The sequence below is a fragment of the Miscanthus floridulus genome, chromosome 16, assembly GCF_019320115.1.
Source record: "Miscanthus floridulus cultivar M001 chromosome 16, ASM1932011v1, whole genome shotgun sequence".
NCBI classification, from domain to species: Eukaryota; Viridiplantae; Streptophyta; class Magnoliopsida; order Poales; family Poaceae; genus Miscanthus; species Miscanthus floridulus.
In genome coordinates, this window is record NC_089595.1 from 70,871,143 (window position 1) to 70,885,635 (window position 14,493).

Here is a 14,493-nt window from a genome sequence, read left to right on the forward strand (position 1 = left end):
TCCTATTCCACCTCCTCCACAGTATGACCTTCCGAGTCTCTCCAACACAGATTTAGATGATGAGGATGATGATGAGGAGGAGGAGGAGCAAGGACAAGCAACAGATTGGGATGAGACCCTAGAGGGATACCGTCAGAGACAGGAGCTGAGGCGTTCCACTAGTTCCACTCGATACACTGCCACTACTCACCGTCAGGGCCATGCACATATTGACTCCGACGACGATGATGGTGATGGTGGTGCTAGGACTGCTGCAGGAGGTGATGATATTGATTGGATGGACATCCAGGGAGATGACGAGTAGGTGTTGATCTTTCTTCTTTTCTTCTCTTTTTGGTGCTTTATGCCAACGGGGTAGAAAATTAGAGGGGTCAACAACAACTTTTTGACGCCATGGTCAGCAGCTGTGCTTCATGTCCTATTCGATGAGTGTTAGTCTTCGCTAGGTGGAAAGTTTGAGAGTCGCGCAAAACTCTAAATTATGAAATAATGCTACTATTTGACTTTTTATGTGGGATATGGACATATATTAATCTATGTTGTTGCTTATGATACAATTATGCTAGAATGTATATCTTTATATGTATCATATGTTGTGTGGAGTCTATTCTGATCTATGCTGTTACAGCAAGTGCGGTAGTGCCACACCCAGCTGCAACAGCAAACCATGTTGTGCATAAACTGACATTTGCATCACGTTTTACATACCTGACACAGTATGTAGCACCCCATAGGACCATGGATATAGGGAGAGCCCAATCACCTTGACTAAAATGTGAATCTTGGATTCTTATGCCAATTTGAGAATTCAATTCTCTATTCACATAGTTAGTGGAGGCTCTACACCCATAGCTCGAAAGTCTCAATATTTATTTCATATCTTTTGTAAGCTCTAATTGGGTTGTCATCAATCACCAAAAAGGGGGGAGATTGAAATTGTGATCAAGCCATAATTGTGGGTTTTGGTGATAATGACCATGCAATTAGAGAACTAATGAGATTTATCAAGATGACAAGCAGGGAATTTATATTCGAGGATGCTATACGAAACGGAGGAGCCCCCAATTACAAATATAGATGGCTTCAAACTCGAAAGAGGTTTAAGATTCTTTTATATCTTAAATTTGAGTATAGGAAAAGCCTTACTATAAAGGGAGACACAATGCTTAAGCTAATATGTACTACCAAGTGCTAAAACAACAACAAGCATCCTCAGATTCACAACCAAGATAGTCTGCACTTCACTATTACCCTTGCTGTCTTGCGTGGTGTGAGCTCCGTCTCGCCTGACCCCTTGGGTGTGGGATCCGCCTCACCTGACCCCTTGGGTGCGGTATCCTGCTCGTCCGACCCCTTGGTCGCTGGATCCACCTCGCCCGACCCCATGGTCACAGGATCTGCCTCGCCCGACCCCAAGGTCGCTGGCTCCGTCTCGCCCGACCTCGAGATCACAGGCTTCCTCTCGCCTAACCCCTTGGGTGCGGTGTCCGTTGAGGGTTGGGGTATATATACCTTTTCCTTTTCTCGCCAACGGCTATCTACGATTTAAAGTGACCATTGGGGGTTGGGGGTATATATACCTTTCTCCTTCCTTTCCAATAGAAATCAACCTGATCTCTTCTTCCTCACTCCAGCATGCCCAAAATAGAGCAGGAGCTCTCTCACTCTCACTCCATTGTTGACCTAAAGCCCCCAAGCAAATCCATTGATTTTCCCATCAATCCTTGAGGGAAAAAGGGTCCAAAACTTGATTAGAGAGCAACTCCATTGATTTTCAAATTCTAAAGAGCACTTGGTTCATGTTTTAGCTGGTGGTTATGTTTGTTACTCTTGGAGCTTGGCTCCTAGCCGGCTAGAGTGTCGCCTGTGGAGCTTGCCAACTTGTGTGGCAGTCCTAGGAGGTTTATAACCACCTCTTGCAGCAAATAAAATCACCCCTCATCCAAGAGTTCACTCTCTTGACTTGAAAATGAGGTAGGGTTGCATAGCCCTAACACCTTAGTGGTATACCTCAACAATGTGGACTTAGGCAAGCCTTGGTGGCGAGCTAAACCATGGGATAAATCCTTGTGTCATCTTGTGCTTGTGTTGCTACACTTGTGTTCTTGTTATTGTTGAGGTGATTTCTAGGATTGAGGTTGATCTACTTGTGTGTGGTGTTCCCATCAATTTCAGTTGTCGATTTGTGATCTACTACCCTCCAGGAAGCTAAAAATTTACCCAATCTAAATTTCGTTGGGAAGATTTTGAACTGTGAACTAATCTCTCCTGCAGGTGCGGCAATGTCGTGGGTGAATTTGACTTCAATTTGAGTTAAATTTTTATAGGCCTATTCACCCCCCTCTAGGCGTACCAGAGATCCTACAAATATGTTAGTAGCATAACTTAGTGGAATAAGTTAGTAGCATAATTTAATTTGTACAAATTAACAGCATAACTTAATGGTAAAAGTTGATAGTATAACTTAGTGGCAGAAGTTAGTAGTATAACTTTGCATAACTTATTACTGTGGGATAGAATATGCAAAGAAAGTCATCATCCTAATACTTCCAATCAGGTAAGCTCTGAATAAACATTGCCTATTCACTATCAATCAAGTAGAAAAGTTCATTAGTTTACCCCTTTCTACTTTCTGAATTCTTTAGTCTGAAACTTCAGTAGGAGTCACTATTATCGAAGGACAAAAGACATTATATGATGACAACAAATCTCACCTGTTTGGGCAAAAACATTGTTTACAAAAGATAGGTGTAACTTGAAACACAATATGAAAATGAATTGTATAACTAGTATTTCAAAGGGAATCAGGAACCTGTACCATGAATAAAGTTGTGTTACTACATTGCAATCTTCAAAGTGAATAATCAATCACATTACTTGAAGACATTATTAACAGAACAATGACCTACTCCTTGAAAATCATTCAACAATGACCTACAAATACTAGCTAAAAATCATGAGTGTTCATCAATCAATAGATGCAAAACATATATTAAGCAAAAAAAGGAGAATACATAACTAAGAGATAATTTAGATTTATATATGATCGGTTTCAATAGATTTGTTCAAAGTATGTAGACATTTTATCACTAACTGGGGCTAGAATTTGCAAGTTACCAGTTTCAGTAGATTTGTTCAAAGTTAGCAGATATTTTATCACTAATTGATGCTAGAACTTGCAAGTTTCAATACAACAGATGAATGAATTTAAGCACGACCCATGAGCATCAAAAATTTAATTTGTAGAAACATGATAGACATAACTGAATCAAAGCAACCGATCCACCAAAAGGAACAAAGGTATCTATTGGGTTCATAAACCCGGGGTCCCTCATGGACCGGCTTCCCAGCAAAGGCTCGGCCCAGCACATGACGTTGCACAAACTCCTAGGATGGCCCAAATACCTAAAGACAGGCCAGAAGGGCAATCCAATCTTAGAGCGGAAGGCCTGGCCAAGGAGGAACAACTCTCGCTTCTGACTCTGGCCCACCTCTCCGACCAGAAGGCCTGACCAAACACCACTTCTGACTCTGACCCGTGTCTTCGATCAGGGATGCACCGAACCCCTGCTTATAGCTCTTCTCCGATTGGCGCAGTCGGAGCCGATTGGGACCAACCAATCAGGGAGCCCACTCGATGAGGACTAGGAAATAGATGGAGAAGGTAAGGTAGGGCACTCAAGTCAACCACAATACCCTATAGGATAGTACCCTACAACCTTCCTAGCATGTTAAGACCCAAGCAGTGTTGTGGGCGCTAACATTTTCCCTACAGTGTTGTGGGCGCCATCAACACCCATACCAAACAAGCATGGTAAGGCTCCCCCACATGCATCTAGCATCAAAAGTGTTGTAGGCGCTGACATTTACCATACAAGACGAATATGGTAAAACCCCCTACATGCCTCTAGGCATCAACAGTATGGCAGGCACTGACGTCTGCCATAACAGAAGAAGACAACGCAACCTCCCACATGCATCTGACTTTAACAGTGTTATGGATGCCTACAATCATCTTGTACCCGACGGCGTGGGCAACAAGACTTAGCATACGTACACTCTCCCTCTCACTTGTAAGGCTATCCCCTTCATCTATAAAAGGGGATGCTCTCTCTCCCAACAAGAGAGATCGAAAAACACACAACAATCGAACCATCAGTTCACTTACATCGATTCACCCTTTGCTAGCTTTAGACACTCTAAAGCTACACAGAGCGCATGCTGGAACACTTAGCACATAGCAAAGCTCCCAACACTCTCGGCCCTTCAGACTAGAGTCCGATCGGACCTCTTGTACACCCCATCTTTCTCCCTTCTGTTTGTAACCCCATAGCAAACTTTGAGAAAATGGGCTCAGGAATAAAGTCACCGATCGACTCAAACTGGACGTAGGGCACGTTGCCTGAACCAGTATAAACCCTGTGTCATTGAGTGCTAGGCCACATCTAATCACAATGTACGGCAAAACTACAAGTATTTACGTGTTGGTCATTTTCTGCACCGATAGTTGGTGCCGTCCGTGGGGAAGACGTTGTACGTTCACACTTTTGGTCATCGAATGGCCCACTTTTCCACCATCTTCGCCATGGCGGGCTCAAGTGATATGACTCGCTTTGGCTCACTAGAGTTTTCCGCACTCCCACCTATTGGGATGTGGGTTCCACCCATCTTTGAGCCATCCCAGGACTTCCTCTTTAGAAGCATGGACTTCATCGCCGACCGACTGGGCGTGCTACACCTCCACGAGGAGGCACTCGTTCCGGCGCCCGTCGGAGGGGCGCCCTCCATCGGCTCTGGGACACCCGATGACTTCAACGGAGAGATGCCTACGCTTCATTCTAAGCATACGCTCTGCTCAAACCTCGCTGTGAGTAATGTACGCTTTGTTATTTACTCGCTATTTACTATCTTTCGCTGATTTTCTGGAGGGACACCGTTGTCCCTTGCCACGACTGCCATGTGACCAGTTCTCCTAGGGCCTTGTGTCCCCTATAGACGTTTATGCTCAAGGGCTCCAAAGGATGCTGGCACTGCCCCTTCTCACATCCAAATTCATGGGGAAGGCGAGCTACGCTCCCACCTATTTCCACAACCTCATGGATGACAATGTTGAGAGCGACGGCTCCAGCATCAGCGACATCGAGGCACCTAGCCACCCTCTATCCTAGGAGTGCGCTATGGTAGATGCCCTAGGACAGCCACTGATGGTGGCGAAGTCTCTACAGACCCACACCCCTCTGGACCCTCGCATGGATGCCCTCGTGTGTGTGCAGGTGCATGGTGAGGAACTATGACAAAGGTGGCAGAACCAGCCGCCACCTGTGCCAGCGTGCTCGGCGCACCACGATGTGCCCCATGCGTGTAACCTAGTGAGCAATGCCTGGGGTCACGCTCGCTAGGTCCAGCGCAACATCATGGACAAGGGGAATGATCCCCCATAGTTCGCTCGGGCTAGCCAGAACATCACCGCTACGGTAATGTTTCTGCATAGTGTTCCTAAGCCCATCAACCCCTAGGAGTGGGCGGTCCACCAAAACCTCCGGGTGCTGGTGGAAGCCACCGCCGTTCAACAGGTGGAAAGCTCCACATCGTGACTCCAACTCATGGCCTCTCTCCTTACTAGGGGAGTGGGGACGCACCACATGGATTGCTCCATCCGCTCACCACTACAGCCACCAAGCGTAGCACAAGAGGCCATAACTGCGTCATGGTCTGACCTAGCGCCTGCTCCACACCGACCGCCGGTACACGAATGGCAAGGTCAAAACCAAGATGCTCACAGTGTCATCAGCAACCAGCATCAGGCCCGGCGTAATGATGATGTCCATCGGGCGGTAGTGAGGGTAGCCAACATAAGTCCTAGCCAAACCATCCAGGGGAGCGGTGAAACGCACCCCTGGCATGGTTGTCGGCCAGATGACCTAAGTCCTAGCTCAGATGGCCTAGGACCACGGGCCTTTGGTCAACGCATCTAGAGAGCGTTGTTCCCATAGTGCTTCTGACTACCCACCAACATCACTAAGTACACCGGGGAGATGAACCCCGATATATGGCTCAAAGATTTTCGGCTCACCTACCGAGTTGGAGGGGTGGATGATGACCATTTCATCATTCAATATCTCCCCATCTGCATGGGGGGACATGTCTGGGCATGGCTTTAATTCCTCCCGTATGACAGCATCCATGACTGGGCGGACCTCAAGAGGATCTTTGTCAGAAATTTCTAGGGGATGTATGTCCATCCTGGTAACTCCTAGGACCTCAAGAGCTACTAGTAGGAGCCCAGTGAGTCCCTGTGGGATTACATCTGTAGGTTCTCCCAACGATGCAACTCTCTCCCTGATGTCATCGATGCGGACCTCATCAGTGCATTCCTCTCTAGGACAACCTGTGAGTCCCTAATCCACAAGCTTGGCTGCCTGAAGCCCCGTACCACCTGCGACCTGCTCGACGTCGCCACGAACCATGCCTCTAGCGAGGAGGCAGTCAGAGCAGTCTTCAATGGAGGCTAGGACAAAGGCAAGGCTAAGCGTGAGGACCAAAACAAGGGCCCCTCCACGCAGAGGGGCAAGAAGAACAAAAAGGATCAGCGTCGACTGGCCAACACCGCGTTGGTCGCCGCAGCTGATCGCGTGGGTAGGCAGCCCCAGCACGGCCTACCTGACCACTTCAACAAGCTCATGGATAGCCCATGCACCAACCATGCCTACCCCGTCAAACACCTCTACAAGGACTATGAGCTCCTCAAACATTTCCTATGACAGGCCGGTGGGCCAAAAGAAGGAGATGGCAAAGATGCGGCAGCCAAGAAATGAGGCACAGTGAGCAAGGACGGGGATAGCTTTCCTGACCCTAAGGAATGCATCATGATCTTCAGGGGATCCGATGCTATCTACTCCAAGCGCTAGCATAAGGTACGCTATAGAGAGGCATGCGCTGCCGAGACGGTCGTCCCCTCCTTCCTTAGCTAGTCGAAATCTTCGATTACCTTCGATTAGAGGGACCATCCCTCCCACATCGCTAGACCGAGATGCTACCCACTCATCATCGACCCCATCGTCCACAAGAAGTGCCTCACCAAGGTGCTGATGGACAGAGGCAATGGCCTCAATATCCTCTACATCGACACCCTCGACGCCATGCACATCCCCCGATCGAAACTTCACCCAATAGGCTCTCTTCCATGGCGTGATTCCGGGAGTGCAGGCGTACCTACTCGGGTAGATTGACCTGCCCATCATGTTTGGCAACCGAGCCAACTTTCGCTCGGAGGTCCTCACCTTCAAAGTGGTGGACTTCCTAGGGTCCTACCACGCCATCTTAGGGTGGCCATGCTACACCAAATTCATGGCGATCCCCAACTACACCTACCTCAAGCTGAAGATGTCAGGATCAAACGGCATCATCACCGTGGGCAGCACCTTCTTGCACGCCTTCACATGAGACCACAAGCATTTTGAGCTCGCCACCGCCATCATCAACTCGTCCGAGCTCCCACAGCACGAAGAGTCATCGACCCCAGCAGTCCTGGACTACAACAAACCAACCTCCTCGATGGCCTTCTGCCCACTCAAGGAAACCAAGGCGGTGGGAATCGACCCCACTGACCCTATCAAGATGGTGCGGATTGAGACCCAGTTCCTGACCAAATAGGAATGCGAGCTCGTCGATTTCCTGTGCGCCAATCATGATGTCTTCGTATGGAAGCCTTTTGACATGCCAGGCATACCACGGGAGGTCACCGAGCATGCGCAACGCCTCATCCTAGGCTCGAAGCCCACCAAGCAACGCCTGTGTCGCTTCAATAATGAGAGGCGTAGGGCCATAGGCGAAGAGATCACCAAACTCCTGGCAGCCAGATTCATTAGAGAGGTATTTCACTCCGACTGTCTTGTCAATCCTGTTCTTATTAAAAAGAAGACCGAGAAATGGAGAATATGCATTGATTATACTGGCCTCAACAAAGTGTGTCCAAAGGATCACTTTCCTTTGCCACGCATAGACCAGATTGTCGACTCCACCTTGGGATGTGAGATCCTCTCCTTTCTAGATGCCTACTCAGGCTATCACCAGATTGCGATGAAAGAGTCTGATCAACTCGCAACCTCATTCATCACCCCATATGGTTCGTACTATTATGTAACCATGCCTTTCGGTCTAAAGAACACTGGCGCCACCTACCAAAGGTGCATGCAGCAATGCTTCACCGACCAAATCGACCCGCTCGATTAGCCTGATCAAGCCGAGCGGCTAAAACCAACAATCGCCATCTATCTTGATGACATAATGGTCAAAACAGCTCAAGCTTGCGACCTAATCACAAACTTGGCCAAAACATTCGCAAACCTCCAAAGGTTCAACATCAAATTGAATCCCGAGAAATGTGTTTTCGAGGTTCCAAAAGGGAAGCTGCTTGGAAACATTGTGTCCAAGTGCGGCATCGAGGCCAACCCCAAAAAGATCACGGCCATCTCCAACATGGGCCCTATACACAACGTCAAGGGCGTACAAAGGCTCACCGACTGTCTGGCTACCCTGAGCCGATTCATCTCCCGGCTCGGCGAACGGGGGATGCCACTCTACAAGCTCCTCAAAAAGACGGATGCCTTCCTTTGGACTGAGGAAGCTCAGCAGGCTCTAGAGAGCCTCCAAGCATCACTGACGATAGCCCTAATCCTCATCGCTCCTGAACGGGGAGAACCCCGCCTCCTCTACGTCGTAGCGAGCAACCATGTGGTGAGCGCCGCCCTAGTCGTCGAAAGGGAGGAGCCAGGACACCACCTTAAGGTCCAATGACCCATATACTTTGTCAGGGAGGTACTCACCAACCCCAAGGTCCAGTACCCTTAGGTGCAGAAACTCCTATATGCCATGTTGATGGTGACCCAGAAGCTCCTGCACTACTTCACCGACCATGAAGTCGTGGTCATCACTTCATACCCGCTCGGAGACATCATCTGCAACCATGACACCATGGGATGGATCTCCAAGTGGGCACTCGAACTCATGGGCCATGACATCAGGTATATCCCCCGTATCGCTATTAAGTCTCAAGCTCTCACAGACTTTATCACCGAATGGACGAAGGTCCAGCTACCGACCCCAGACGTCACCCATGAGTACTAGACAATGTACTTCGATGGGTCCGTAATGGCGCCCAGCTCGGGGGTTGGAGTGGTTCTGATCTCCCTGGATGAGAGTAGGCTCTGCTATGCCATCTGCCTCCATTTCTCGGCCTCAAACAACACCGTGGAATATGAGGCCCTCATCAACGGGCTACGCATCGCCATTGAGCTCGGTGCTACATGACTCTACGTCCACGGTGACTCGGAGTTGGTCATTAACCAAGTCATGAAGGAGTCCCCCTGCAAAAAAACCCTCATGGCAGCATACTACCAGGAGGTGCATAAGCTCAAGGACAAATTCTAGGGGATCGAGCTGCATCATGTCCCCCAAAAGGACAATGATGTTGTCGATATTCTCATAAAATTGGCCGCCAGATGGGATCCGTCTCCAAATGAGATCTTCATCAATGATCTCCACGAGTCATCCGCCCGCATCCTAGAAGGTCCGATCTAGACACACCCCGACACCAAGCCGACACCTGGGGGCTCCAACCCTGAGTTAGGCCAGCGCTCGGGGGCTCCAACCCTAGTGCCTCCATGATGATGTCGCCTGCTGACGTCGTCATGCTAGCACTCAATCAAACTGACTGGCAAGCGCCGCTACTCGCCTACCTCCTCAAGGAGGTCCTCCCACCTAAAAGGACTGAAGCTCAATGGATTGCTCGACGCACCAAGACCTTCGTCGCACTCGGTGATGAACTCTATAAATGGAGTCCATTAGGGGTGCACATGAAGTGCATCCCTACCAACCAGGGGAAGCAGCTCCTTCTCAAGGTCCATGCCGAGATATGCGGACATCACACGGCTCCGAGGTCGCTGGTCAGAAAAGCCTTTCGCTAAGGTTTTTACTGGCCCGCCGCACTACAAGATGTAGAGGAGGTCGTACGCAGGTGTGAGGGATGCCAATTCTACGCTCAGCAAACTCATTAGTTGTTTGTGGTTTGAGGCCTTGACATGGTAGGTACCCTCAAAAAGGCCCCGAGCGGCTTCACTCACCTCCTCGTAGCGGTCGACAAGTTCACCAAGTGGATAGAGGCCAAACCCATCACCAACATCTACTCAGAAGAGGCGGTCAAATTCTTCCTCGACATCATCTACCGATTCAGCGTTCCTAACTGTATCATCACTGACCACGGAACTAACTTCACCGAGAAGAAGTTCCAAGACTTCAATGATAGATACGACATCAGGATCAACTGGGCCTTGGTCGAACATCCACGTACTAATGATCAGGTCGAACATGCCAATTGCATGGTCCTCCAAGGACTTAAGCCACGCATTTTCGACCGACTCAATAAATACACCAGGCGATGGGTTGTAGAGGTCCTAGCGATTCTCTGGAGCTTGAGAACGACCCCAATCCATAGGGTTCACACCCTTCTTCCTGGCCTATAGAGCTAAAGCAATGCTGCCCTCCGACCTCGACCACGGCGCCCCAAGAGTGAAGGCTTTCAACCGTGACTGAGCCGCGGAGGCTCAGCAAGACATTGTTGACCTGCTCGAGGAAGCCCACGAGATGACTGTCATCCGCTCCGCTCGCTACTAGCAAACTCTTCGTAGGTACCACGAAAGGAAGATCAGGGGGAGGATCATCGAAGTCGGTGATCTCATACTCCGAAGGACCCAATCAATGAACAAGAAGCACAAACTCTCTCCACCATGGGAAGGTCCCTATACGGTGACCGAGGTGATCTGACCAGGTGCCTATCGACTAAAGAACAACAACGGCAATGTTCTCACCAACACTTGGAACATTGAACAGCTACATCATTTTTCCCCTAAATTCGGTCTTACCGCTTTTTATTCAACACTTGCTCCAATAAAAACACCCCAGCCTGAACACTTTCAGCCTGGGTCGCTCGGGGGTTCCATGAGGGTACAATACTACCTCGCTTTTTTACTATCGCATGGTAAAAACTTTTCACCCAAATGAAAGGGCATTGCCTGAACGAAAGGGCATTCTATTCCTTTGATTACCCTACGTGACTTTTTTTACTCCCAACCGAGCGCACCCCGCCATGACCTACGGTTATGAGCAGCCGACCCTCATGGGCCACGCCCAAGTTCTTAAAGTTGCAGCCTACGGAATGAACGGGCAGGTGCAAAAAAGAAAGGATAAAAATAAAGCTATGCTAGGATAAAAAACAAGGAATAGATAGTGATTCTATCACAAAGCAGAACTGATGTATTCATTGATACAAAAACTATTCACATGGGGGCTCCCCCATGAACTTAACGATTACATTTGCTGACTACTTCTACTCCAAATGCTACTATGGCCGCTCAGTGGCATCGGCTGATGCCAAAGGTGAGGCCACGGCACATGCCGCTGGACATAACCACCACCGCAAGGGCCCTACCCAGTTCTGCTCCCTCAACTTCGGCGAGCGCAACAGGTACCTCAAGGGCGTCGCACCCATAGATGCTCAGTAGAAGAGCATGGAGCTCCGGGCCTTCTCATGTAGTTGAGGTAGCTCCTGGATAGGGACACTGCTTGCTAAAGTATGGCCGCCATGGCTAGAGGATGTCTCATCAAACTTTATGAACTGGCCAACCTGAGCAGCTGCAAGGGCGAAACCTCCCACCATCGTAGTCCTGAGCGTCTTCCCCTCCGACAAGACTTTCCCGGAGGAGATTCACCGAAAGGAGTCCACATGTGGCTCCATCCTAAAGAAAGCCTCGCAGACGGTGATGAAGCCGGCAATGTTCAGTACCCTCTAGTGTGCCACCTCCTTCGGCGGAAGCAGCCCCTTCTCGGCGAAGGTGGCCAACACCACCTCATCTATGCTGGATGACCTCCAGCTCGACATTGCGCTCCGAAATCACGAATGGGTCTGAGTTTTCCTTTCCCTCACCCTTCCCCTATTTAAGGAGGAGATGCAGCAGTTGAAGAAGGGCAAAGGATTGGGGTAAAAACTCTCTCCCTTCCCCCATTCAATGCGGATGGAAAACGACGGGACGCGCCCTGACCAATGGGAGGCACCCTACCCGACGGAATGGTGCCTGGTCAGACGAGACGTGGCCTAGGTATGGCCCACCACTACTGCACACTAGGCACGAGAAACAAAGTGCCACCATGCACAGGCGGCCCACCGCCTTCCTAGGCGGGACTTGGAAAGGCCCAACTACGGGATCTCCGCCCAGGAGAGACAATCGGGCTTCCTGAGTCGATCAGATGGCTCAGGAAAACGCCGAGAGATAGGTAAGGAGCAAAGGGATGCCCATGTGGGCCATGCCGACTCCATCATGAATGACGAGCATGGATCCCGGTTGGACATTTCCGATTGGAGCTCCTCAAACCCCGTTACTCGAGCCATCAAGGTAACATTACCAACCCCCACTATTTCTTTATATAAACATTCATTCATCTGCTATCATTCACTCATCTATACACGCATTCATTCATTCCATACATCTAAGGCATTGCATATGCAGTTAAATGGATCACAACGCTCCATGTTGCGTCACGAAGCGGCAATTACCTCATTCAATATGAGCAACGACCGACCGGGGTTCGAAGGCCAGCCCACAAAGGGCTTGAGGCCGCCTCGCGTCAAATAGAGCTAGGGGATAAAATGCAGATGAGCCCCGAGCGGCCCTCGCCTGGTCTATCCCGATACAGACAGGGTCATCTCAACCTTCTTGTTTGATCCTAACCTCGAGCCAAACCCATAGAATCTCCATCGAGAGGAGGCCAGCAGGCCACCTGGGTCGGTCACCGGAATGACCCAGGCATCTGCCGGGTTAAGGAGCAGTGGAATACCACATGAGGGCTATGCCAACCCCGTCATGAACGACGGACCCGGATTACACTCGAACATGCCCATTAGCGAGCTCACCGAGCGCGTCACTCGAGCCATCGAGGCAAGCGATGTTAGCTCAGCCCCTCCAGTTGTGAAAAAACACGGACGAGGTAACGCACAAAAATTCCAACCTAACCTGACCCCACCAAGCCCAAATAGGGCTCAGGGGCTCAAGGCGCCCAACGCCAGGATCCGCGACTCCGTCTTGCTTGATCCCTAAAACTACCTCAGCTGCGCCCGACGCCAGGATCCGCGACTTCGTCTCGCCCGATCCCTAAACTGCCTTAGCTGCACCCAATGCCAGGATCTGCAACTCCATCTCACCCGATCCCTAAACTACCTAGGCTGCGCACGACGCCAAGATCCGTGACTCCGTCTCGCCCGATCCCAAAAACTACTTCGGCTGCGCCCGAAGCCAAGATCCGCGACTCCATCTCGCCCGATCCCTAAATTGTCTCAACTACGCCCGACGCTAGGATCCATGACTCTATCTCGCCCAATCCCTAAACACTATCTCGGCTGCGCCCGACGCCAGGATCCGCGACTCCGTCTCGCCCGATCCCTAAAACTGCCTCGACTGTGCCCGACACCAGGATCCGTGACTCCGTCTCGTTCAATCCCTAAAAACTGCCTTGGCTGTGCACGACGGGTCCACGAGTCCGCCTCTACTGCGCCCAATGCTTGGGTTCGTGAGCCCGTCTCGCCCGATCCCTAAAACTGCCTCGGATGCGCATGACGGGTCCGCGAGTTCATCTCGCCCGATCCCTCAGCTGCGCCCGACGCCTGGGTCTACGAGCCCATCTCGCCCGATCCCTAAAACTGCCTTGGCTGTGCCAATGCCTTGGTTGATGACTCTGTCTCGACCAAGGTGCGCGCACACACGCCCGCTGACAAAAAAAACCTAGGCGATTCTACCTAAATCACCCGAGGGCTCAGGAGCTACACCCGTGGGTGCGCTCGCGTGCACCCGCTATCAAATAAACAAAAAGTTCCCCCGCTGACAAGATGAAATACCCCCCAGACGATTCTACCCGAATCACCCGAGGGCTCAGGGGCTACACCCGTGGGTGCGCTCGCACGCACCCGCCGTCAAGACAAAAATCCCCTAGATGATTCTACCCGAATCGTCTGGCGGCTCGGGGGCTCCTATTGGGTTCATAAATCCTAGGTCCCTCATGGACCGGCTTCCCAGCAAAGGCTCGGCCCAGCACACGACATTGTGCAAACTCTTGGGCCAGCCCAAATACCTAAACGATAGGCCAGAAGGGCGATCCAATCTCTGAGCGGAAGGCCTGGTCGAGGAGGAACGGCGCCCGCTTTTGACTCTGGCCCACCTCTCTGACCGGAAGGCCTAGCCAAACACCACTTCCGACTCCGAACCGCGTCTTGAACCAGGGATGCACTGAACCCTTGCTTACAGCTCTTCTCCAACTGCCACAGTCGGAGCCGATTGGGACCAACCGACTAGGGACGCCCGCTCGGTGAGGACTAGGAAACGGACGGAGAAGGTAAGGCAGGGCACCCAAGTCAACCGCAATATCAAGGACCGTACCCTATACACCTGC